The sequence below is a fragment of the Ascidiella aspersa genome, chromosome 1 (assembly GCF_963924565.1).
Source record: "Ascidiella aspersa chromosome 1, kaAscAspe10.2, whole genome shotgun sequence".
NCBI classification, from domain to species: Eukaryota; Metazoa; Chordata; class Ascidiacea; order Phlebobranchia; family Ascidiidae; genus Ascidiella; species Ascidiella aspersa.
The window spans coordinates 8,940,116-8,966,201 of NC_139447.1; the positions used below are offsets into that span (position 1 = coordinate 8,940,116).

Here is a 26,086-nt window from a genome sequence, read left to right on the forward strand (position 1 = left end):
AAGCAAAGGTCGGTGCTAATCTAGCAGCTGCAAATTGCAGCATTCTTCTCAATGTATTCTTTTCTGGAACTTACCGTATGGTTTTAACTGGAAGTCATTATGGTTTTAACTGGAAACTTTTTCATTGCATCTCAGAAGACGAGCCTCCCGCCCTGTGTGCAAAAATAGCAGTATGTTTGTTATGCCGTGAAGGCGTAAACCGTTCTTGGCAACATCGGAAACTTAGTTGTCAACACCAACTCCTCACTTGGATTTCGCCCCCATTTTACATAATTATGGAAAATTCACATTTACACAGATCCCATGGTTTTTAATGTTGATTTGCCAATGTAAAACAGGTTAAAATGTATTTTATCTGACATGCAATGTTTGTAAAGAGGGACAGTCAAGTTTTTTGGAAAACTAAAATAAACAAACGATAAAAAGAAAAGTGTATGAATTAAAGATATTGAAAGGTTGTTTTTCGTACATATGGTCGATATTAATGCCACAGTACCGGTAAGACAAAAAATAAGATGAAATAAACCCATAAATTTAAACGTTGGTCTCCATGCTAAAGTGAAATTCAATGCTGGTCCAACGCGCTTCACATAGTGGGTGAGATCAAATTTAAACGACAAAAAACAAAACAAGTCAGACAATATGCTGCAAGGGCAGAGTACCGGGAAACTATACAAAGTGAAGAGAAGAAACCTCTTCTCCTTGCAGATTTTGAGCATTAAACCTCTTTCGCTCTAAACTGATTAAGGCAATAACATCCTTAAAAATCATATGGTAATTTTACTTGGCGCTCTAGTGTTTTGATTATTGCGGGAAGTTATACCATGAGATTCCTTCAGTAAGATATTAATCATAATGAAGAAAGCCATAGGCTTACTCTTTCTTTCTATTAGGAGAAATATTCTGCAGGGAGCAGGAGACAAACGCTGTGTGCAATGGTTCACTATATCTTCCGAACGGCATTAATGAAATGACCTAACTGTTAGTTTTATCGTCGAAAGCATTATGTTTGGTTAACCACATTTGGCCAACTTTTATACATATTTTTTAATATTTCGCGTTTCCACATTAGTTGTTTTAGGGAGAGCTCACAGATTTTCATGTATTTTATTAGTGGGCGTTTCGACAATAGTTGGTTTAAAAAGCTTTCAAAATTTTAAAAATGTATGATATACATAATATTCTCTTTTAAGATAATAGTAAAACCAGTACTTGAAATTGGCCCTTCAGTTAATTAATGAGTTTTACAAACCCCCCCAAACAAATTATGTTTTAATAAATCAACACTAAATTTCTAAATAGTCGACAAATAGACAAATTGCTTTTTCATAAAAGTAACAGCTTGAAATCGCCCGCTTCCTTGCTTTAAAAAATATGTAACACTGCCGTTAAAAAGTTAATATTATTTTAGTTGGTAAGCGAGTAATAACCCGAAATATAATATCTGTGTTGAGAGAACATAACCTGAAAAGGTAAATTTTCAAGTGCTATATTTTTGTTATGACTTCGACAGTAAAAAGACTATGCGTTTTTGGCAAATTGTACTGTTTTTGATCGTCTTGTTGTTGTTCATTTATATCACCGTTTTATCTACTCTAACACTGTATTCGCTTCAGACAAGTCTGTACGTGGTTCAGTCACGTTCTTCGCTAATCGCTGATCATATGTTTTTGGAAAGTCAGGATCATCGGCAATTGGGATGACTAAGACTTCCTCTCTCTCCAATGAACGTGAGTGACATTGAAGGGAAGTTTATGCTAAATATCGCATAAATAGCGGCTTTGGTGGAACGTCTCTTCACTTGATTTGTTGCAAAGCAAAGACATCAAGGTAAGATGAAATCTTAACCGTTGTTGGAATGCGATGCGAAAATGAAGTCACTTCGAACAGCAAAGCTAGTTGTACGATGGCTGGGAAGGCTTTTGAGCCCTATATCGCTCTTCACTAAAAGCACTCCCAAGTGCATGCAGGTTTTGCTAGCTTTCAATGTCAAAGCGTGCGTAGCATGAGTTGTAGTTCTCATAAACCCTTAAGTTTTTCACTTAAGCTTACAAGCGCATGGAAGACGACACGCTCCTTTACCTGCTTTTGCTCAAAACTAACGCGTAGCTTACCTAGTGTTAAGGATGTGATGTAATAACGTGGAAGTAAAAGCTCTAGTCGACGAGCTAAACAAATCATCATAACTGTTTTGTATCATTATTGTGATATTTTCAGATGAACAAGTTCCTTCTCTTGGCACTTCTCTTGGGAATCCTACTCATCACAGTTGAGAGCGGCGACGCCTCGCGTTACTACTATCGTCGTCGTCGTCGGCATGGTTGGATATACGGGAGGCGCAGGTCTTATGGTGATGCAGTAGAAGATGATGATAAAGTAGGCCTACATGAAGAGGTTCAAGAGGGTAAGTTTTCAAAACTGCAATAAACGCCGTTTAATCCATAATATAAACAAAATCTGAGTGTTCTAACAATGCTTATGATAGTTTGATTTTCGTATAAACGATATTTTTTTAAACTTGTTGAATAATGTAATACAGTTTTTCGTTCATGAGTGCCACATGATTGTAGATACTTTTATCTTATTATCTTATTTGTTTTTCTAAATAGTAAAACCTCTAGCAATAATTCTAAAGTATTTAGTTTTATATGATCGATGAAATGTGTGTTGGCTAATTTATACTTGTTTACGTTTTTAGATGATTTGATAGAAGAGTAGTATATGCAGGTAAATATACCATTTTTCGACTTATTCACTTTTGAAATTATTCAATTTAGTATACTAAGGATAGGCCTAATAATTGCTTTTGAAAACATCGACCTATTTGTGTTTTCTTTTATTTTTTAGACGAAAAAGAAATCAGCGATTGGGGATTCACCATCTTCAAATATTTCGCCTTGATTCGTCGCAAAATAAAATTTAAAAACGTAATAAGAGATGTATTTTTTCAGATGTAACACAAATCACAGCATATAGAAATACAAAATATATATTCACCAAAAATGACAAGTTTTTTCATATGAGAAAAAATCTAAAAAATGTATATTATATGCAGTGGTGGGATTCAGCCGGTTCGCACCGGTTCCATAGAACCGTCTCACGAAATTGTATGAGATCAGCGAACCGGTTAGCATGGAAACACACAATAAGACCTAAAAAGTAACAGTACCGAAAAAAAAAAAAGCAGAAAAAAAAGGCCCGTGGCTTTTTTTCTTAAATTACATAAGCTAAACGAAAACAATGGCGAGTTTCTACATGTTGTTTGTATCGTAAACATTCTGTCCAGGGACGGATATAGTCATGACCCCCGCAATTCTATTTTTAGCTTGTTTTATAGACTAAAAAGGAAAATGTTCACGCGTTTCGCGCGAATCTTTTTGCTTTTCCCCGTATGTTCCACGGGATTCTTTGGCATCTTTAAAGACAAATAGCGTTCTCTGCACTGTGGCACTCTCTCCAACGAAAGTTTAACAAACTTGGCCTAATATTTATTTATTTTTTCCGCTTTGGTCGAAAGTATTCCGTCTTTGAAATATGAACGAAATACCGAACGTTTTCTACTCTTAAATATACCGATTCACATTTTGTCAACGTAACACATCGGGAACTTAAAGCCTCAAAAAGCCAAAAAAACATTGTAAGTTTTTTGTGCAAAATTTTTTACGTCTAATCTTAACTTTGGGTTAACGCGCCCCACAACTTGATAACCGCCATATCAAGCAAAGTTCATTTATTAACTGTGATCAATGTGTGACGCCCCCTCTAAATCTAAATTAAAACATTTTGAACCAAATAGCCGCGATTTCTTTGCGCTTGGCGCGATGTCTTGTCACCTTCAAATCGTCTACAGTTGTACATTTGCGCACAAATCCTAACGTAATAACATGGTATTTAGCTTGGTTTATAGCGTCAAGTATGACGTCATATTACGTAAATTTGAGATGCTATTTTAGAGCTGGTCCCCACAACATTTTGTTTCGCATGCGGCCCGCGGTAAAAATATTTGTCCACCCCTGCCCGAGATTGACCGGCGCCATTAGAGCGCCGCTGTTTTGGCACCGAATTTTTGGCTCTGTTTAGGCCCTTAGGGTTATTGGTGGGTAATCGGTGGGGTAAGAAAAAGGTTAGAGTGAAAATTGTTAGGTGAATTAGTGATGTACTTAGGAATAGGGTTAGGAGTTAGGTAAAGTGTTGTTTAGGCCTAATGCTGACCATTTAGAACTTATTACGACCGATTTAGGACTTATTCGGATTTTATTAGGTATCATACTCCTATTTTGGTTTTATTCCGAACTGTGTTTTATTGCGACGTTCATGATGCTCTTATTTCGGTTTTATGGACTAAGTCTGTTAGAATTACTGGTTACTGTCAATGGATTTTTGCATCTATCCGATACACCGATTTTTAAGGGTTTTTTTTCTTTAAATATGCAATAGTCAAGTTTCAACGTAACAGTTATACATTGTAACAGTTATACAATTTTTATAATTGTAGTATTTTTCTTTAGTGATTGTTTGTCTAAGAATCGAATTGTTGCGTAATAAGTACAAGTATTCAGACGACTACTGAAAAATAGACTTTTTGTAACAGAACCGGCTAAAAAATATGCTTTTTTGTAACAGAACCGGCTGAAAAATATCACTTTTGTGAAATAATCGGCTGACAAAATATTTGAATCCCACCACTGATTATATGTATTTAAGATATAATTATATAAGTATATGCCAACTGTTAGGTTGAAGTACGGTCAAGGTTGCATTCGAACTCCGTTTAAAATTACAAACAACTCTGTTAATGTCATCTTTTTCAACGTTTACACAAAATGTTATTTCTAACAGTCTGTCCCCCTAAGCTGAATAGTGGCATTGTAAATGATAACTCTCATCAAATTTGTTTAATTACGTGCAAAAAGTAATTAAATCCATGAAAATGTGTCACTCACGTTCATTGTAGTTAAGGGAAGTCTTAGTTATTTCAACTGCCGATACTGGCTTTGCAAAAAAATAAATATAAACAACAATACACGTGACTCTAACGCGTTCATTCCGTTTAACCTATTGTAAAGCGAGTAAAGTATGGGAGTAAATATCCTGTTGAGTTTGTTTTCCCACAAAACGATTTTTGACAAGAACAAACAATATGTTAACATTAAGAAAATTCTAAATCGTTGACTGACAAGAACAACCATCGTCAGTAGTGCTTTGTTATAAACAAACCCTTTACAAATAATAGCATGTAAAGCCTCGCTGTGTGAAACGACAGAAATGCGGACAACAACAATATATCACAACAAACAATACATCGAATTGTTATTTTCGCAAGGCCTTAAGTTAAGAATTGTTAAAGTAAAAGCCGCAACGGCAAATTTTTGTTAAACTGAATGACAAATTTAACGTTTTGTATAGGTGGTTTTATCAAACTGAAATAAAGAAAGAGCTATTATGAAAACAGTTATATATGAAAATCAAAGCTCCCTCATCTAACGCATTACAAGTTTTCGTAAAATAAGTTGTTTTGCTGTCAATGTTCGGAGGATGTCAAAAATTGGCCCGATTCTGCAAGTTAGTTAGAGCGCCTAATCTTGGCAATGTCTGCATAGCCAGCAATATTGCTACAAAATGACGCAATTCACCTTCCAGGATGTAAAGATTGAGCAGGGGCGTGTTAGATAAAGAAGAAATGGGAAAAATTCCTCCGAGAAAAATTGGTGAAAATGCTGCAACTTGCAACCACGAGCAAAAGCACTAAGGCAATATGCTGTAAAGACAATCTGCAAGGATGTGTTTTGCAGGAAATAATGCTCAAATAAGAGAAGACAATTCCTCCTGTGTGCAGAGTTATAAACTTCCTCTTCTCTTTGATGATTCAGCCAATAAACTTACGCCCTTGAGTTGTTATTCTAGGAAGTAATTCTAGAGGACTTCCTCAGAAGGGTGTTATGACACATAACGAAAGAGAAAAAAAAGTACTTCAAGCAAAATAGAAGAGCGACGCGAGTAAAGTATGGCAGTAAATATCCTGTTGATGTAAATGCACAACAAGGCAGAATTCAAACTAAGTATTGAATTCTTATCACTGCAACTAAAGTAGAAACGCGCAATATTAAAATATGTATAAAACTTAACGAAATGTGGCTAACGAAACATATTGCTTTCGATGATAAAATAAACAGTTAGGTCATTGCTTGAAGGCAGTTTGGACGATTTGGAAAACCTTTCAACACAGCGTTTTGCTCCTTGAGGATTAATTATTCATCCTGAAGGAAGAAAGACTATCGCTTTATTTATGATGATTAATATCTTAGCGACGGAACCTTCTGGTTTAGTTGCCCAAAATAACCAAAGCGCTAGAGCGCCAAGTAAAACTAACATATGACTTTTTAAGGATGTTATTGCCTTAGTCATTTAACAGCGAAAGAGCTTTATTGCTCAAAGCTGCAAGGAGGAAGGTTTCTTCTCTTAATTTTGTATAGTTTCCTGCAAATAAAATCATAGCACCCTACCCTTGCACAATATTGGCTAGCTTTTTTTGCTTTTTGTCGTTTAAATTTGATCTCATTCACTATCTTAAGAATTTTGAACACCATTGAATGTCACATGAAAATTGAGACTAACTTTTAAATTTCCTTGTTTTTTAGGTTTTGTCGCAAAAATCAAGTATGAAAGATAATGCTTTATTTTTATGTCCCGGTGTGGTCGTTGTGCAGACATACTGGCATTCTTACCCACTACATTTGACGACATGTAAAAACAACATTTTTTTCGAAGTTTTGTTATTTTAGTTTTTCACAAAACTTGAGTGTGTCGCTTTACAAACGATAGGCTACATGTCAGATAAAAATACATTTTAACTTTATATTGGCAAATCAATAGAAAAATAAACATGGGAAATTAGCTGTGTGAATGTGAATTTCCCACATGTTAAATGGGGGCGAAATCAAAGTGACAAGTTAGTGTTGGCGACTAAATCTTCGATGAAAAGGTTTTTTGCATAATTAACATACTGCTAATTTTGCACACGGGACAGAGAGGACTCGTCTTTTTAGATAAAATGAGGAAGTTAATAACTTCCAGTCTGAACCATACGGTATGTGCTAGAAAAGGATACATTGAGAATAATTCTGCAATTTGCAGCTGCAAGATTAGCACCGACCTTTGTTTTGCTAAACGCTTTACTCGGCAATGTTCGGTTTATGAGTAAGGTCTGAGCGTTGTGTAAACCGATTTAGGCTCGTGTAAGGATGTATCGTTGCACAATTAGGAAACGTCTTTTTGGACAGGAACAGATTAAAAAAAAACAGCTTCTATGTTACTAAATTATCAACAAACTGAAAAATGATTTCTTCAATAACCTCAAATTCAACTCTATAAACAATCTTTTTGACTTCGTGACAATGCATTTCTCGTATTGAACAATGGCCGGAAAGATAATAATTACAAAATGCAATGAAAGTCCTTTTCGCCTTTTCGAAAGCCTTTCGAAAAGGGACGGAATTATTACGGAAATTTAAAATTTGTAACAGTAGGCCTACGTTCGTTTTTCCTTGGGCAGTTGAAAACTAATAAAATGGTCAAAAATACTTTACTATGTTGATGTGATCAAATTAAAATAACGAACAAATCTAAAGCACTACGGCAATATGCTGTAAAGACAATCTGCAAGGATTTGTTTTGCAGGAAATTATGCTCAAAGAAGAGAAGAAAATTCTCCTTGGCGCAGAGTTGAGGAATGAACTTCCTCTTCTCTTTCATGATTTAGCCATACTTACGCTTTTGTGTTGTTGTTATTCTAGGAAGTAATACTGAAGGACTTCCTCAGAAGGGTGTTATGATACATAACGAAAGAGAGAAAAAGGTATTTCAAGCAAAAAAGCAGAGCGACGCCTTTTCAATACGACAACTGCTCCATCTTTATTCCGCCGATTTCGTAAAATACAAAATTTCCAACCATTAGATATAACATAAAGCAAAAAACAATGATTGGTCTTATGAAAAATCTTAGTTTATTAAATTGAGTATGAAGGAACTTTATTTGAGGCAGCGAGTTTTTGGAAAAGCACTACCTTAAAAATCAAAAACCTAATGTTGCATTCTTCTCGCGGTTGTGTGTTGCAGCATTTTCACCAATTTTGCTCGGAGGAATCTTTCCTATTTCTTCTTTATTTAACACTCCCCTCCTCAATCTTTACATCCTGGAAGTTAAATTGAGTCATTTGGCAGCATATTGCCCGCTATGCAGATATTGCTGAGATTGGGCGCTCTAACTTTATTGCTGACTTGGGCCAATATTTTGGGGCATTCCAAGCAATAACAGCAGAACATCTCTGTAATATTGACTAAACTTGTAATGCGGAAGATCAGGACCCTTCGATTTTGCTATATTTAAAAAAAAGATTCTTTTAACAGTTGGATTTGAGATTTATTGACCAAATCATTTTAGAGTTTTTGATAATTTAGTCAAAATCATTTTTAACAAGTATGTGGCCAGATGGAATTAACAATATTACTTGCCAATGTATGTTCATTGTTTTACAAGGTGACCAAGGTGATTTAAAATATTACGCGTGTAGTGTAACATACAATACGAGTGTTGTACTACTTAAAAACTTGGAAATACACTTTGGGTATGCTTTATTACAAAAAAACTATTTAAAACGTTTCCAGTCAGTGCTGATATCGTTATCTGATGAACTTGTGAAAAAAGTTTTAGGTTCAGTAATTTTCCACTAAACCAAAGTCAATAGCTGTTTGTGAATCTGTTCCTGTCTGATAAGATAAACGTTTCCTAATCGTGTAACGATACATCCTCAAACGAGCCTAAATTTATTTACACAACACCAAAACCTTACTCATAAACCCAAGCAAAGGTCGGTGCTAATCTAGCAGATGCAAATTGCAGCATTCTTTTCAATGTATTTTTTTCTGGCACTTACCGTATGGTTTTAACTGGAAGTCATTAACTTTCTCATTGCATCTCAGAAGACGAGCCTTTCCGCCCCGTGTGCAAAAATAGCAGTATGTTTGTTATGCCGTGAAGGCTTAAACCGTTCTTGGCAACATGGGAAACTTAGTTGACAACACGAACGTCTCACTTGGATTTCGCCCCCATTTTACATTACTATGGAAAATTCACATTTACACAGATCCCATGCTTTTTAATGTTGATTTGCCAATATAAAACAGGTTAAAATGTATTTTATCTGACATGCAATGTTTGTAAAGAGGGACAGTCAAGTTTTTTGGAAAACGAAAATAAACAAACGTTAAAAAGTGTATGAATTAAAGATATTGAAAGGTTGTTTTTTTGATACATATGGTCGATATTAATGCCACAGTACCGGTAAGACAAAAAATAAGATGAAATAAACTCATAAATTAAAAGTTGGTCTCTATGCTAAAGTGAAATTCAATGCTGGCCCAACGCGCTTCACATAGTGGGTGAGATTAAATTTAAACGACAAAAAACAAAACAAGCCAGGCAATATGCTGCAAGGGCAGAGTACCGGGAAACTATACAAAGTAAAGAGAAGAAACCTCTCCTCCTTGCAGATTTTGAGCAATAAACCTCTTTCGCTCTAAACTGATTAAGGCAATAACATCCTTAAAAATCATATGGTAATTTTACTTGGCGCTCTAGTGTTTTGATTATTGCGGGAAGTTATACCATTGGATTCCTTTAGTAGGATATTAATCATAATGAAGAAAGCCATAGGCTTACTCTTTCTTTCTATTAGGAGAAATATTCTGCAGGGAGCAGGAGAAAAACGTTGTGTGCAAAGGCTCGCCATATCTTCCAAACAGCATTAATGAAATGACCTAACTGTTAGTTTTATCGTCGAAAGCATTCTGTTTGTTTAACCACATTTGGCCAACTTTTAGTTGACACACATGGCAGATGTACACAGTAGGCCTACTTTTTAAACAATTTCAGTGTTTTAAATCTCTACCATTTTTTGCTACAAGCATTAAACCCTGCTCTAAACAGACTGTGATATGTATTCAAATTACATTTTGTACTTGGTAGGCGAACATTTCTAATTAACAATGCTGTGTAAAAGCCCAAATCTTCGCTCTATGTTCACCAATTGTATATTTCTGCTGTGATTGTAAAAATCTGAAGAGCTATAGTTCTGTCTTTCAAGTTGATTTATCGTGGCCGAGAATACACACAACTCCCTTGGGAACATGTTACTATTAAGACAAGTTTACGTTATCGCCTTGTTGTGCTTTTATATTATAATTATATTTACTCAACTTTACTCGCTTGATACCTATATCCGAAAAAATGTGTATATAAAAAGTATTGACTGTTATCGTACATGTGGCAAGTGATAAAGGTGTGGAAATATATATTTAAAACCTGAAAATTACAAAAATATTATGGTAGTTTGTCTCAATGTAAATCCAATGGTGGTTGAGCATTTCTGCTCGGAATGAATGCGCTTAAAAAAGCAAAATGAACTAGGCAATATGCTGCAAGGGTACAGTGGTAGGACTTTATTTGCAGGAAACTATACAAAATGAAGAGTAAAAATTCTCTCCTCCTTGAATATTTTTTTACAAATATTTTTTTACAAAACTGCCCTAAACAAATTATGTTTAAATAAATCAACACTAAATTTCTAAATAGTCGACAAATAAACAAATTGCTTTTTTTTATATAAAAGTTACAGCTTGAAATCGCCCGCTTCCTTGCTCTGAAAATTATTTACCACTTCCGTTAAAAAGGTAATATTATTTTTGTTGGTAAGCGAGTAATAACGCGAAATAGAATATCTGCATATCTGCGTTGGGAGGACATAACCTAAAAAGGTAGATTTTCAAGCGCCAAATTTTTTTTATTATGCTTCGACAGTAAAAAGAATTTGATTTTTTGGCAAACTGTCGCTTCAAACAAGTCTGTACGTGTTACAGTCACGTTCTTCGCTGATCATATGTTTTTGAAAAGTCAGAATCATCGGCAATTGGGATGACTAAGACTTCCTCTCTCTCCAATGAACGTGAGTGACATTGAAGGGAAGTTTATGCTAAATATCGCATAAATAGCGGCTTTGGTGGAACATCTCTTCACTTGATTTGTTGTAAAGCAAAGACATCAAGGTAAGATGAAATCTTAACCGTTGTTGGAATGCGATGCGAAAATGAAGTCACTTCGAACTGCAAAGCTAGTTGTACAATGGCTGGGAAGGCTTTTGAGCCCTATATCGCTCTTCACTAAAAGCACTCCCAAGTGCATGCAGGTTTTGCTAGCTTTCAATGTCAAAGCGTGCGTAGCATGAGTTGTAGTTCTCACAAACGCTTTAGTTTTTCGCTTAAGCTTACAAGCGCATGGAAGATGACACGCTCCTTTACCTGCTTTTGCTCAAAACTAACGCGTAGCCTACCTAGTGTTAAGAATGTGATGTAATAACGTGGAAGTGGAAGCTCTAGTCGACGAGCTAAACAAATCATCATAACTGTTTTGTATCATTATTGTGATATTTTCAGATGAACAAATTCCTTCTCTTGGCACTTCTCTTGGGAATCCTACTCATCACAGTTGAGAGCGGCGACGCCTCGCGTTACTACTATCGTCGTCGTCGTCGGCATGGTTGGATATACGGGAGGCGCAGGTCTTATGGTGATGCAGTAGAAGATGATGATAAAGTAGGCCTACATGAAGAGGTTCAAGAGGGTAAGTTTTCAAAACTGCAATAAACGCCGTTTAATCCATAATATTAACAAAATCTGAGTGTTCTAACAATGCTTATGATAGTTTGATTTTCGTATAAACGATATTTTTTTAAACTTGTTGAATAATGTAATACAGTTTTTCGTTCATGAGTGCCACATGATTGTAGATACTTTTATCTTATTATCTTATTTGTTTTTCTAAATAGTAAAACCTCTAGCAATAATTCTAAAGTATTTAGTTTTATATGATCGATGAAATGTGTGTTGGCTAATTTATACTTGTTTACGTTTTTAGATGATTTGATAGAAGAGTAGTATATGCAGGTAAATATACCATTTTTCGACTTATTCACTTTTGAAATTATTCAATTTAGTATACTAAGGATAGGCCTAATAATTGCTTTTGAAAACATCGACCTATTTGTGTTTTCTTTTATTTTTTAGACGAAAAAGAAATCAGCGATTGGGGATTCACCATCTTCAAATATTTCGCCTTGATTCGTCGCAAAATAAAATTTAAAAACGTAATAAGAGATGTATTTTTTCAGATGTAACACAAATCACAGCATATAGAAATACAAAATATATATTCACCAAAAATGACAAGTTTTTTCGTATGAGAAAAAAACTAAAAAATGTATATTATATGCAGTGGTGGGATTCAGCCGGTTCGCACCGGTTCCATAGAACCGTCTCACGAATTTGTATGAGATCAGCGAACCGGTTAGCATGGAAACATACAATAAGACCTAAAAAGTAACAGTACCTAAAGCAGAAAAAAAAGGCCCGTGGCTTTTTTTTCTTAAATTACATAGGCTAAACGAAAACAATGGCGAGTTTCTACATGTTGTTTGTATCGTAAACATTCTGTCCAGGGACGGATATAGTCATGACCCCCGCAATTCTATTTTTAGCTTGTTTTATAGACTAAAAAGGAAAATGTTCACGCGTTTCGCGCGAATCTTTTTGCTTTTCCCGTATGTTCCACGGGATTCTTTGGCATCTTTAAAGACAAATAGCGTTCTCTGCACTGTGGCACTCTCTCCAACGAAAGTTTAACAAACTTGGCCTAATATTTATATATTTTTTCCGCTTTGGTCGAAAGTATTCCGTCTTTGAAATATGAACGAAATACCGAACGTTTTCTACACTTAAATATACCGATTCACATTTTGTCAACCTAACACATCGGTAACTTAAAGCCTCAAAAAGCAAAAAAAACATTGTAAGTTTTTTGTGCAAAATATTTTACGTCTAATCTTAACTTTGGGTTAACGCGCCCCACAACTTGATAACCGCCATATCAAGCAAAGTTCATTTATTAACTGTGATCAATGTGTGACGCCCCCTCTAAATCTAAATTAAAACATTTTGAACCAAATAGCCGCGATTTCTTTGCGCTTGGCGCGATGTCTTGTCACCTTCAAATCGTCTACAGTTGTACATTTGCGCACAAATCCCAACGTAATAACATGGTATTTAGCTTGGTTTATAGCGTCAAAAAAAGTATGACGTCATATTACGTAAATTTGAGATCCTATTTTAGACCTGGTCCGGCACAACATTTTGTTTCGCATGCGGCCCGCGGTAAAAATATTTGTCCACCCCTGCCCGAGATTGACCGGCGCCATTAGAGCGCCGCTGTTTTGGCACCGAATTTTTGGCTCTGTTTAGGCCCTTAGGGTTATTGGTGGGTAATCGGTGGGGTAAGAAAAAGGTTAGAGTGAAAATTGTTAGGTGAGTTAGTAATGTACTTAGGAATAGGGTTAGGAGTTAGGTAAAGTGTTGTTTAGGCCTAATGCTGACCATTTAGAACTTATTACGACCGATTTAGGACTTATTCGGATTTTATTAGGTATCATACTCCTATTTTGGTTTTATTCCGAACTGTGTTTTATTGCGACGTTCATGATGCTCTTATTTCGGTTTTATGGACTAAGTCTGTTAGAATTACTGGTTACTGTCAATGGATTTTTGCATCTATCCGATACACCGATTTTTAAGGTTTTTTTTTTAAATATGCAATAGTCAAGTTTCAACGTAACAGTTATACATTGTAACAGTTATACAATTTTTATAATTGTAGTATTTTTTTTAGTGATTGTTTGTCTAAGAATCGAATTGTTGCGTAATAAGTACAAGTATTCAGACGATCACTGAAAAATAGACTTTTTGTAACAGAACCGGCTAAAAAATATGCTTTTTTTGTAACAGAACCGGCTGAAAAATATCACTTTTGTGAAATAACCGGCTGACAAAATATTTGAATCCCACCACTGATTATATGTATTTAAGATATATAAGTATATGCCAACTGTTAGGTTAAAGTACGGTCAAGGTTGCATTCGAACCACGTTTAAAATTATAAATAACTCTGTTAATGTCATCTTTTTCAACGTTTACACAAAATGTTATTTCTAACAGTCTGTCCCCCTAAGCTGAATAGTGGCATTGTAAATGATAACTCTCATCAAATTTGTTTAATTACGTGCAAAAAGTAATAAAATCCATGAAAATGTGTCACTCGCGTTTATTGTAGTTAAGGGAAGTCTTAGTTATTTCAACTGCCGATCCTGGCTTTGCAAAAAATAAATATAAACAACAATACACGTGACTCTAACGCGTTCATTCCGTTTAACCTATTGTAAAGCGCAGGACCGGATTAAGGTTTTCATGGACCTGGGGCTGTATGGTAGTCAGAGGCCTATGGGTCTATTTTCATTCTGTTTACTATTCCAACCACAATTAATATAAAATAACACTGCTTTATTCACCTAAACAGATTCAATTAACATGTTTTCATAGCTTTACATAAAGCAATGCTGTGGATAACTTCATAGCTGTCTATTTATTCCAAAATCTCGTTTTTAATACATAGTGGAGGTAAGAAATGCAACCTGTTTTGGCCCATAGAGTAGACAGGGGTCGGCAACCCTTTTCTAGTCGCGGGCCAAAACCAAACTCAAAAGATTTCTGCGGGCCTCACAAAAAAAAGCAGAATATAAAAATTCTTAACAAAATATATGTCCAATATTGTTGTATACGTCTTCCGTTCTTCCGTGACGCACTTTTTCCACGGCACAACGGTGATGAAGCGCTGATCTAGTCCAAAGACAGCATTAAAGGATGGTCATTCGCGCGAAGCGCGAAATTTTTTGCAATTACGTAGTTAAAACAGTCAAAAAGTATGTGAAATGGACTCTGTCTAATTTGTCAAAGAGGCGGCGGGCCGGATGAATTACATTCGCGGGCCGTAGGTTGCCGACCCCTGGAGTAGACGAACGCATTTTGATACTCTTTTAAGGACCGAAAATAAGCGTTCGCCTAAACAATTGGTAAGCATTAGATAAAAGCTTAATGCAATAGACACGTTAGAAAACGCATACATGAACTCATCTTTCCTAACAAATCTAAACATTTCAGCTCCTTTGCTACTTTCTACGTTAAAATGGTGTTCTTTTAGCAGTAAAGAAGAATGAATCATCTCTTCAGACAGTGATTTTTCCAGATCATCTGGTTAAATTAGGCACACTCTTTAATATTTTGGCACACTCTTTAATATTACAGTTAGATTTGGTATATAGTTCCGCCAGAAACGGAAAAAGCAAACACGAGTCTTCTTTAAATCTGTTTGGTTGGTCAGGTGATGTGTTTCCAGATTTATCCTCGCTCACCAATCGCACTTTTTCTCTTTTCGAGATTCTTGCTTTTTCCCAACCACTTTTATATTTTTTCATATTTTAGTCCTATGTGTAATTTAACATGAAACATGACTTCGTCAAACCTTATACTTGCATCACATTCTAAAATGTTTTTGTAACACCGGAAATTAGCTGTGTGAATGTGAATTTCCCACATGTTAAATGGGTGCGAAATCCAAGTGACAAGTTAGTGTTGGCGACTAAATATTCGATGAAAAGATTTTTTGCATAATTGACATACTGCTAATTTTGCACACGGGACAGAGAGGACTCGTCTTTTGAGATAAAAAGAGGAAGTTAATAACTTCCAGTCTGAACCATACGGTATGTGCCAGAAAAGGATACATTGAGAATAATGCTGCAATTTGTAGCTGTAAGATTAGCACCGACCTTTGTTTTGCTAAACGCTTTACTCGGCAATGTTCGGTTTATGAGTAAGGTCTGAGCGTTGTGTAAACCGATTTAGGCTCGTGTAAGGATGTATCGTTGCACAATTAGGAAACGTCTTTTTGGACAGAAACAGATTAAAAAAAAAACAGCTTCTATGTTACTAAATTATCAACAAACTGAAAAATGATTTCTTAAAATTCAAATCAAATTCAAATCTATAAACAATCTTTTTGACTTCGTGACAATGCATTTCTCGAATTGAACAATGGCCGGAAAAATAATAATTACAAAATGCAATGAAAGTCCTTTTCGCCTTTTCGAAAGCCTTTCGAAAAGGGACTTAATTATTACGGAAATTTAAAATTTGTAACAGTGGGCCTACGTTCGTTTTTCCTTGCGCAGTTGAAAACTAATAATATGGTCAAAAATGCTATACTATGTTGATGTGATCAAATTAAAATAACGAACAAATCTAAAGCACTACGGCAATATGCTGCAAAGACAATCTGCAAGGATTTGTTTTGCAGGAAATTATGCTCAAAGAAGAGAAGAAAATTCCTCCTTGGCGCAGAGTTGAGGAATGAACTTCCTCTTCTCTTTCATGATTTAGTCATACTTACGCTTTTGTGTTGTTGTTATTCTAGGAAGTAATTCTGAAGGACTTCCTCAGAAGGGTGTTATGATACATAACGAAAGAGAGAAAAAGGTATTTCAAGCAAAAAAGCAGAGTGACGCCTTTTCAATACGACAACTGCTTCATCTTTATTCCGCCGATTTCGTAAAATACAAAATGTCCCACCATTAGATATAACATAAAACAAAAAACAATGATTGGTCCTATGAAAAATTTTACTTTATTAAATTGAGTATGAAGGAACTTTATTTGAAGCAGCATTGCTTCTTAATGTTTCGAATGCTGTGGTCCGGTTATAGGCTCTCAACACTTGTGATCCCCTGCGTAGCTTTGAGAAGTGGCCCCCCGCATTTCTCTCCGCCACCCCTGATGTTTGATACATCCTGATTTAGAATATTGAAAAACCATTTGGGCAAAGTGCTTAGCAAGTTTATAAAAGTTTTTTTTTTTAAATGTCATGTTAGACCATGATTATCTATTTTGCCTGTACATTTCCTTAAAAATCAACAACCTAATGTTGCATTCTTCTCGCGGTTGTGTGTTGCAGCATTTTCACCAATTTTGCTCGGAGGAATCTTTCCTATTTCTTCTTTATTTAACACTCCCCTCCACAATCTTTACATCCTGGAAGTTAAATTGCGTCATTTGGCAGCATATTGTGGGCTATGCAGGTATTGCTGAGATTGGGCGCTCTAACCTTATTGCTGACTCGGGCCAATGATTTGGCGTATTTCGACCATTAACTCCAGAACATCTCTGTAATATTGCCTAAGCTTGTAATGCGGAAGATCAGGAGCCTTTAATTTTCCTATATTTAAAAAAAAATTGTTCATTCAGTTGGATTTGAGATTTATTGACCAAATCATTTTAGAGTTTTTGTTAATTTAGTCAAAATTATTTTCACAGGTATGTGGCCAAATGGAATTAGCAATATTACATGCCAATGTATGCTCTTTGTTTTGCAAGGTGGCCAAAGTGATTTAAAATATTACGCATGTAGTGTAACATACAATACGAGTGTTGTACTACGTACAAAATTGGAAATACACTTTGGGTATGCTTTATTACAAAAACAAAACGTTTCCAGTCAGTACTGATATCGTCATCTGACGAACTTGTGAAAAAAGTTCAGTAATTTTCCACTAAACCAAACTCAGTATAGCTGTTTGTGAATCTGTTCCTGTCTGATAAGATAAACGTTTCCTAATCGTGTAACGATACATCCTCAAACGTGCTTAAATTTATTTATACAACACCAAAACCTTACTCATAAACCAAAGCAAAGGTCGGTGCTAATCTAGCAGCTGCAAATTGCAGCATTCTTCTCAATGTATTCTTTTCTGGAACTTACCGTATGGTTTTAACTGGAAGTCATTATGGTTTTAACTGGAAACTTTTTCATTGCATCTCAGAAGACGAGCCTCCCGCCCTGTGTGCAAAAATAGCAGTATGTTTGTTATGCCGTGAAGGCGTAAACCGTTCTTGGCAACATCGGAAACTTAGTTGTCAACACCAACTCCTCACTTGGATTTCGCCCCCATTTTACATAATTATGAAAAATTCACATTTACACAGATCCCATGCTTTTTAATGTTGATTTGCCAATGTAAAACAGGTTAAAATGTATTTTATCTGACATGCAATGTTTGTAAAGAGGGACAGTCAAGTTTTTTGGAAAACTAAAATAAACAAACGATAAAAAGAAAAGTGTATGAATTAAAGATATTGAAAGGTTGTTTTTCGTACATATGGTCGATATTAATGCCACAGTACCGGTAAGACAAAAAATAAGATGAAATAAACCCATAAATTTAAACGTTGGTCTCCATGCTAAAGTGAAATTCAATGCTGGTCCAACGCGCTTCACATAGTGGGTGAGATCAAATTTAAACGACAAAAAACAAAACAAGTCAGACAATATGCTGCAAGGGCAGAGTACCGGGAAACTATACAAAGTGAAGAGAAGAAACCTCTTCTCCTTGCAGATTTTGAGCATTAAACCTCTTTCGCTCTAAACTGATTAAGGCAATAACATCCTTAAAAATCATATGGTAATTTTACTTGGCGCTCTAGTGTTTTGATTATTGCGGGAAGTTATACCATGAGATTCCTTCAGTAAGATATTAATCATAATGAAGAAAGCCATAGGCTTACTCTTTCTTTCTATTAGGAGAAATATTCTGCAGGGAGCAGGAGACAAACGCTGTGTGCAATGGTTCACTATATCTTCCGAACGGCATTAATGAAATGACCTAACTGTTAGTTTTATCGTCGAAAGCATTATGTTTGGTTAACCACATTTGGCCAACTTTTATACATATTTTTTAATATTTCGCGTTTCCACATTAGTTGTTTTAGGGAGAGCTCACAGATTTTCATGTATTTTATTAGTGGGCGTTTCGACAATAGTTGGTTTAAAAAGCTTTCAAAATTTTAAAAATGTATGATATACATAATATTCTCTTTTAAGATAATAGTAAAACCAGTACTTGAAATTGGCCCTTCAGTTAATTAATGAGTTTTACAAACCCCCCCAAACAAATTATGTTTTAATAAATCAACACTAAATTTCTAAATAGTCGACAAATAGACAAATTGCTTTTTCATAAAAGTAACAGCTTGAAATCGCCCGCTTCCTTGCTTTAAAAAATATGTAACACTGCCGTTAAAAAGTTAATATTATTTTAGTTGGTAAGCGAGTAATAACCCGAAATATAATATCTGTGTTGAGAGAACATAACCTGAAAAGGTAAACTTTCAAGTGCTATATTTTTGTTATGACTTCGACAGTAAAAAGACTATGCGTTTTTGGCAAATTGTACTGTTTTTGATCGTCTTGTTGTTGTTCATTTATATCACCGTTTTATCTACTCTAACACTGTATTCGCTTCAGACAAGTCTGTACGTGGTTCAGTCACGTTCTTCGCTAATCGCTGATCATATGTTTTTGGAAAGTCAGGATCATCGGCAATTGGGATGACTAAGACTTCCTCTCTCTCCAATGAACGTGAGTGACATTGAAGGGAAGTTTATGCTAAATATCGCATAAATAGCGGCTTTGGTGGAACGTCTCTTCACTTGATTTGTTGCAAAGCAAAGACATCAAGGTAAGATGAAATCTTAACCGTTGTTGGAATGCGATGCGAAAATGAAGTCACTTCGAACAGCAAAGCTAGTTGTACGATGGCTGGGAAGGCTTTTGAGCCCTATATCGCTCTTCACTAAAAGCACTCCCAAGTGCATGCAGGTTTTGCTAGCTTTCAATGTCAAAGCGTGCGTAGCATGAGTTGTAGTTCTCATAAACCCTTAAGTTTTTCACTTAAGCTTACAAGCGCATGGAAGATGACACGCTCCTTTACCTGCTTTTGCTCAAAACTAACGCGTAGCCTACCTAGTGTTAAGAATGTGATGTAATAACGTGGAAGTGGAAGCTCTAGTCGACGAGCTAAACAAATCATCATAACTGTTTTGTATCATTATTGTGATATTTTCAGATGAACAAATTCCTTCTCTTGGCACTTCTCTTGGGAATCCTACTCATCACAGTTGAGAGCGGCGACGCCTCGCGTTACTACTATCGTCGTCGTCGTCGGCATGGTTGGATATACGGGAGGCGCAGGTCTTATGGTGATGCAGTAGAAGATGATGATAAAGTAGGCCTACATGAAGAGGTTCAAGAGGGTAAGTTTTCAAAACTGCAATAAACGCCGTTTAATCCATAATATAAACAAAATCTGAGTGTTCTAACAATGCTTATGATAGTTTGATTTTCGTATAAACGATATTTTTTTAAACTTGTTGAATAATGTAATACAGTTTTTCGTTCATGAGTGCCACATGATTGTAGATACTTTTATCTTATTATCTTATTTGTTTTTCTAAATAGTAAAACCTCTAGCAATAATTCTAAAGTATTTAGTTTTATATGATCGATGAAATGTGTGTTGGCTAATTTATACTTGTTTACGTTTTTAGATGATTTGATAGAAGAGTAGTATATGCAGGTAAATATACCATTTTTCGACTTATTCACTTTTGAAATTATTCAATTTAGTATACTAAGGATGGCCTAATAATTGCTTTTGAAAACATCGACCTATTTGTGTTTTCTTTTATTTTTTAGACGAAAAAGAAATCAGCTATTGGGGATTCACCATCTTCAAATATTTCGCCTTGATTCGTCGCAAAATAAAATTTAAAAACGTAATAAGAGATGTATTTTTTCAGATGTAACACAAATCACAGCATATAGAAATACAAAATATATATTCACCAAAAATGACAAGTTTTTTCGTATGAGAAAAAAACTAAAAAATGTATATTATATGCAGTGGTGGGATTCAGCCGGTTCGCACCGGTTCCATAGAACCGTCTCACGAATTTGTATGAGATCAGCGAACCGGTTAGCATGGAAACATACAATAAGACCTAAAAAGTAACAGTACCTAAAGCAGAAAAAAAAGGCCCGTGGCTTTTTTTTCTTAAATTACATAGGCTAAACGAAAACAATGGCGAGTTTCTACATGTTGTTTGTATCGTAAACATTCTGTCCAGGGACGGATATAGTCATGACCCCCGCAATTCTATTTTTAGCTTGTTTTATAGACTAAAAAGGAAAATGTTCACGCGTTTCGCGCGAATCTTTTTGTTTTTCCCGTATGTTCCACGGGATTCTTTGGCATCTTTAAAGACAAATAGCGTTCTCTGCACTGTGGCACTCTCTCCAACGAAAGTTTAACAAACTTGGCCTAATATTTATATATTTTTTCCGCTTTGGTCGAAAGTATTCCGTCTTTGAAATATGAACGAAATACCGAACGTTTTCTACTCTTAAATATACCGATTCACATTTTGTCAACCTAACACATCGGTAACTTAAAGCCTCAAAAAGCAAAAAAAACATTGTAAGTTTTTTGTGCAAAATATTTTACGTCTAATCTTAACTTTGGGTTAACGCGCCCCACAACTTGATAACCGCCATATCAAGCAAAGTTCATTTATTAACTGTGATCAATGTGTGACGCCCCCTCTAAATGTAAATTAAAACACTTTGAACCAAATAGCCGCGATTTCTTTGCGCTTGGCGCGATGTCTTGTCACCTTCAAATCGTCTACAGTTGTACATTTGCGCACAAATCCCAACGTAATAACATGGTATTTAGCTTGGTTTATAGCGTCAAAAAAAGTATGACGTCATATTACGTAAATTTGAGATCCTATTTTAGACCTGGTCCGGCACAACATTTTGTTTCGCATGCGGCCCGCGGTAAAAATATTTGTCCACCCCTGCCCGAGATTGACCGGCGCCATTAGAGCGCCGCTGTTTTGGCACCGAATTTTTGGCTCTGTTTAGGCCCTTAGGGTTATTGGTGGGTAATCGGTGGGGTAAGAAAAAGGTTAGAGTGAAAATTGTTAGGTGAGTTAGTGATGTACTTAGGAATAGGGTTAGGAGTTAGGTAAAGTGTTGTTTAGGCCTAATGCTGACCATTTAGAACTTATTACGACCGATTTAGGACTTATTCGGATTTTATTAGGTATCATACTCCTATTTTGGTTTTATTCCGAACTGTGTTTTATTGCGACGTTCATGATGCTCTTATTTCGGTTTTATGGACTAAGTCTGTTAGAATTACTGGTTACTGTCAATGGATTTTTGCATCTATCCGATACACCGATTTTTAAGTGTTTTTTTTTTAAATATGCAATAGTCAAGTTTCAACGTAACAGTTATACATTTTAACAGTTATACAATTTTTATAATTGTAGTATTTTTCTTTAGTGATTGTTTGTCTAAGAATCGAATTGTTGCGTAATAAGTACAAGTATTCAGACGACCACTGAAAAATAGACTTTTTGTAACAGAACCGGCTAAAAAATATGCTTTTTTGTAACAGAACCGGCTGAAAAATATCACTTTTGTGAAATAACCGGCTGACAAAATATTTGAATCCCACCACTGATTATATGTATTTAAGATATATAAGTATATGCCAACTGTTAGGTTAAAGTACGGTCAAGGTTGCATTCGAACCACGTTTAAAATTATAAATAACTCTGTTAATGTCATCTTTTTCAACGTTTACACAAAATGTTATTTCTAACAGTCTGTCCCCCTAAGCTGAATAGTGGCATTGTAAATGATAACTCTCATCAAATTTGTTTAATTACGTGCAAAAAGTAATAAAATCCATGAAAATGTGTCACTCGCGTTTATTGTAGTTAAGGGAAGTCTTAGTTATTTCAACTGCCGATCCTGGCTTTGCAAAAAATAAATATAAACAACAATACACGTGACTCTAACGCGTTCATTCCGTTTAACATATTGTAAAGCGCAGGACCGGATTAAGGTTTTCATGGACCTGGGGCTGTATGGTAGTCAGAGGCCTATGGGTCTATTTTCATTCTGTTTACTGTTCCAACCACAATTAATATAAAATAACACTGCTTTATTCACCTAAACAGATTCAATTAACATGTTTTCATAGCTTTACATAAAGCAATGCTGTGGATAAATTCATAGCTGTCTATTTTTTCCAAAATCTCGTTTTTAATACATAGTGGAGCTAAGAAATGCAACCTGTTTTGGCCCATAGAGTAGACAGGGGTCGGCAACCCTTTTCTAGTCGCGGGCCAAAACCAAACTCAGAAGATTTCTGCTGGCCTCACAAAAAAAAGCAGAATATAAAAATTCTTCTGGTTAAATTACTGAAGCAAAGTTTTGGCACACTCTTTAATATTACAGTTAGATTTGGTATATATTTCCGCCAGAAACGGAAAAAGCAAACACGAGTCTTCTTTAAATCTGTTTGGTTGGTCAGGTGATGTGTTTCCAGATTTATCCTCGCTCACCAATCGCACTTTTTCTCTTTTCGAGATTCTTGCTTTTTCCCAACCACTTTTGTATTTTTTCATATTTTAGTCCTATGTGTAATTTAACATGAAACATGACTTCGTCAAACCTTATACTTACATCACATTCTAAAATGTTTTTGTAACACCCCGGCCTATGAGGCTTGTTACCTTACGATGCATGCTGGCACAACATCGAAATTATTATTTGAAACATTCACGATTTTTTAGGTATTGTCACAGTCTGGCTGAGCTAAACCTAACTTAAGGTAGCTCATTGTGGTTTGTTGATAACTTCGGTTAGTCATATTTGATAACTTCGGTTAGTCATATTAAGTTGTTAACGGTGGGCCTATTTTTGTTGGTGGGCCTGGGGCTGCAGCCCCCTCAGCCCCCGCCTTAATCCGCCCCTAGTTAGGGTACATGTCAGATAAAAATACATTTTAACTTTATATTGGCAAATCAATAGAAAAATAAACATGGGAAATTAGCTGTGTGAATGTGAATTTCCCACATGTTAAATGGGGGCGAAATCCAAGTGACAAGTTAGTGTTGGCGACTAAATATTCGATGAAAAGGTTTTTTGCATAATTAACATACTGCTAATTTTGCACACGGGACAGAGAAGACTCGTCTTTTGAGATAAAATGAGGAAGTTGATAACTTCCAGTCTGAACCATACGGTATGTGCTAGAAAAGGATACATTGAGAATAATGCTGCAATTTGCAGCAGCAAGATTAGCACCGACCTTTGTTTTGCTAAACGCTTTACTCGGCAATGTTCGGTTTATGAGTAAGGTCTGAGCGTTGTGTAAACCGATTTAGGCTCGTGTAAGGATGTATCGTTGCACAATTAGGAAACGTCTTTTTGGACAGGAACAGATTAAAAAAAAACAGCTTCTATGTTACTAAATTATCAACAAACTGAAAAATGATTTCTTCAATAACCTCAAATTCAACTCTATAAACAATCTTTTTGACTTCGTGACAATGCATTTCTCGGATTGAACAATGGCCGGAAAAATAATAATTACAAAATGCAATGAAAGTCCTTTTCGCCTTTTCAAAAGCCTTTCGAAAAGGGACTTAATTATTACGGAAATTTAAAATTTGTAACAGTAGGCCTACGTTCGTTTTTCCTTGGGCAGTTGAAAACTAATAAAATGGTCAAAAATACTTTACTATGTTGATGTGATCAAATTAAAATAACGAACAAATCTAAAGCACTACGGCAATATGCTGTAAAGACAATCTGCAAGGATTTGTTTTGCAGGAAATTATGCTCAAAGAAGAGAAGAAAATTCTCCTTGGCGCAGAGTTGAGGAATGAACTTCCTCTTCTCTTTCATGATTTAGTCATACTTACGCTTTTGTGTTGTTGTTATTCTAGGAAGTAATACTGAAGGACTTCCTCAGAAGGGTGTTATGATACATAACGAAAGAGAGAAAAAGGTATTTCAAGCAAAAAAGCAGAGCGACGCCTTTTCAATACGACAACTGCTCCATCTTTATTCCGCCGATTTCGTAAAATACAAAATTTCCCACCATTAGATATAACATAAAGCAAAAAACAATGATTGGTCTTATGAAAAATCTTACTTTATTAAATTGAGTATGAAGGAACTTTATTTGAGGCAGCGAGTTTTTGGAAAAGCACTACCTTAAAAATCAAAATCCTAATGTTGCATTCTTCTCGCGGTTGTGTGTTGCAGCATTTTCACCAATTTTGCTCGGAGGAATCTTTCCTATTTCTTCTTTATTTAACACTCCCCTCCTCAATCTTTACATCCTGGAAGTTAAATTGAGTCATTTGGCAGCATATTGCCCGCTATGCAGATATTGCTGAGATTGGGCACTCTAACTTTATTGCTGACTTGGGCCAATATTTTGGGGCATTCCGAGCAATAACAGCAGAACATCTCTGTAATATTGACTAAACTTGTAATGCGGAAGATCAGGACCCTTCGATTTTGCTATATTTAAAAAAAAGATTCTTTTAACAGTTGGATTTGAGATTTATTGACCAAATCATTTTAGAGTTTTTGATAATTTAGTCAAAATCATTTTTAACAAGTATGTGGCCAGATGGAATTAACAATATTACTTGCCAATGTATGTTCATTGTTTTACAAGGTGACCAAGGTGATTTAAAATATTACGCGTGTAGTGTAACATACAATACGAGTGTTGTACTACTTAAAAACTTGGAAATACACTTTGGGTATGCTTTATTACAAAAAAACTATTTAAAACGTTTCCAGTCAGTGCTGATATCGTTATCTGATGAACTTGTGAAAAAAGTTTTAGGTTCAGTAATTTTCCACTAAACCAAAGTCAATAGCTGTTTGTGAATCTGTTCCTGTCTGATAAGATAAACGTTTCCTAATCGTGTAACGATACATCCTCAAACGAGCCTAAATTTATTTACACAACACCAAAACCTTACTCATAAACCCAAGCAAAGGTCGGTGCTAATCTAGCAGATGCAAATTGCAGCATTCTTTTCAATGTATTTTTTTCTGGCACTTACCGTATGGTTTTAACTGGAAGTCATTAACTTTCTCATTGCATCTCAGAAGACGAGCCTTTCCGCCCCGTGTGCAAAAATAGCAGTATGTTTGTTATGCCGTGAAGGCTTAAACCGTTCTTGGCAACATGGGAAACTTAGTTGACAACACGAACGTCTCACTTGGATTTCGCCCCCATTTTACATTACTATGGAAAATTCACATTTACACAGATCCCATGCTTTTTAATGTTGATTTGCCAATATAAAACAGGTTAAAATGTATTTTATCTGACATGCAATGTTTGTAAAGAGGGACAGTCAAGTTTTTTGG

The 26,086-nt window shown here is 35.5% G+C and overlaps 3 long non-coding RNA genes across 3 annotated transcripts; all 3 read left to right on the forward strand.

Moving 5' to 3' along the window:
- Window positions 1-1,814: 1,814 nt before the first annotated feature.
- LOC146167093 (uncharacterized) lies at window positions 1,815-2,934 on the forward strand. Its single transcript, XR_014500784.1, has 4 exons — window positions 1,815-1,830; window positions 2,218-2,404; window positions 2,699-2,727; window positions 2,848-2,934. It is a non-coding gene; the product is annotated as an uncharacterized LOC146167093 (long non-coding RNA).
- An 8,152-nt stretch (window positions 2,935-11,086) lies between these two features.
- LOC146167094 (uncharacterized) lies at window positions 11,087-12,220 on the forward strand. The gene is made up of 4 exons (XR_014500984.1): window positions 11,087-11,100; window positions 11,488-11,674; window positions 11,969-11,997; window positions 12,118-12,220. It is a non-coding gene; the product is annotated as an uncharacterized LOC146167094 (long non-coding RNA).
- A 7,271-nt stretch (window positions 12,221-19,491) lies between these two features.
- LOC146167095 (uncharacterized) lies at window positions 19,492-20,608 on the forward strand. Its single transcript, XR_014498679.1, has 4 exons — window positions 19,492-19,505; window positions 19,893-20,079; window positions 20,374-20,402; window positions 20,522-20,608. It is a non-coding gene; the product is annotated as an uncharacterized LOC146167095 (long non-coding RNA).
- The last annotated feature ends 5,478 nt before the right edge of the window (window positions 20,609-26,086 follow it).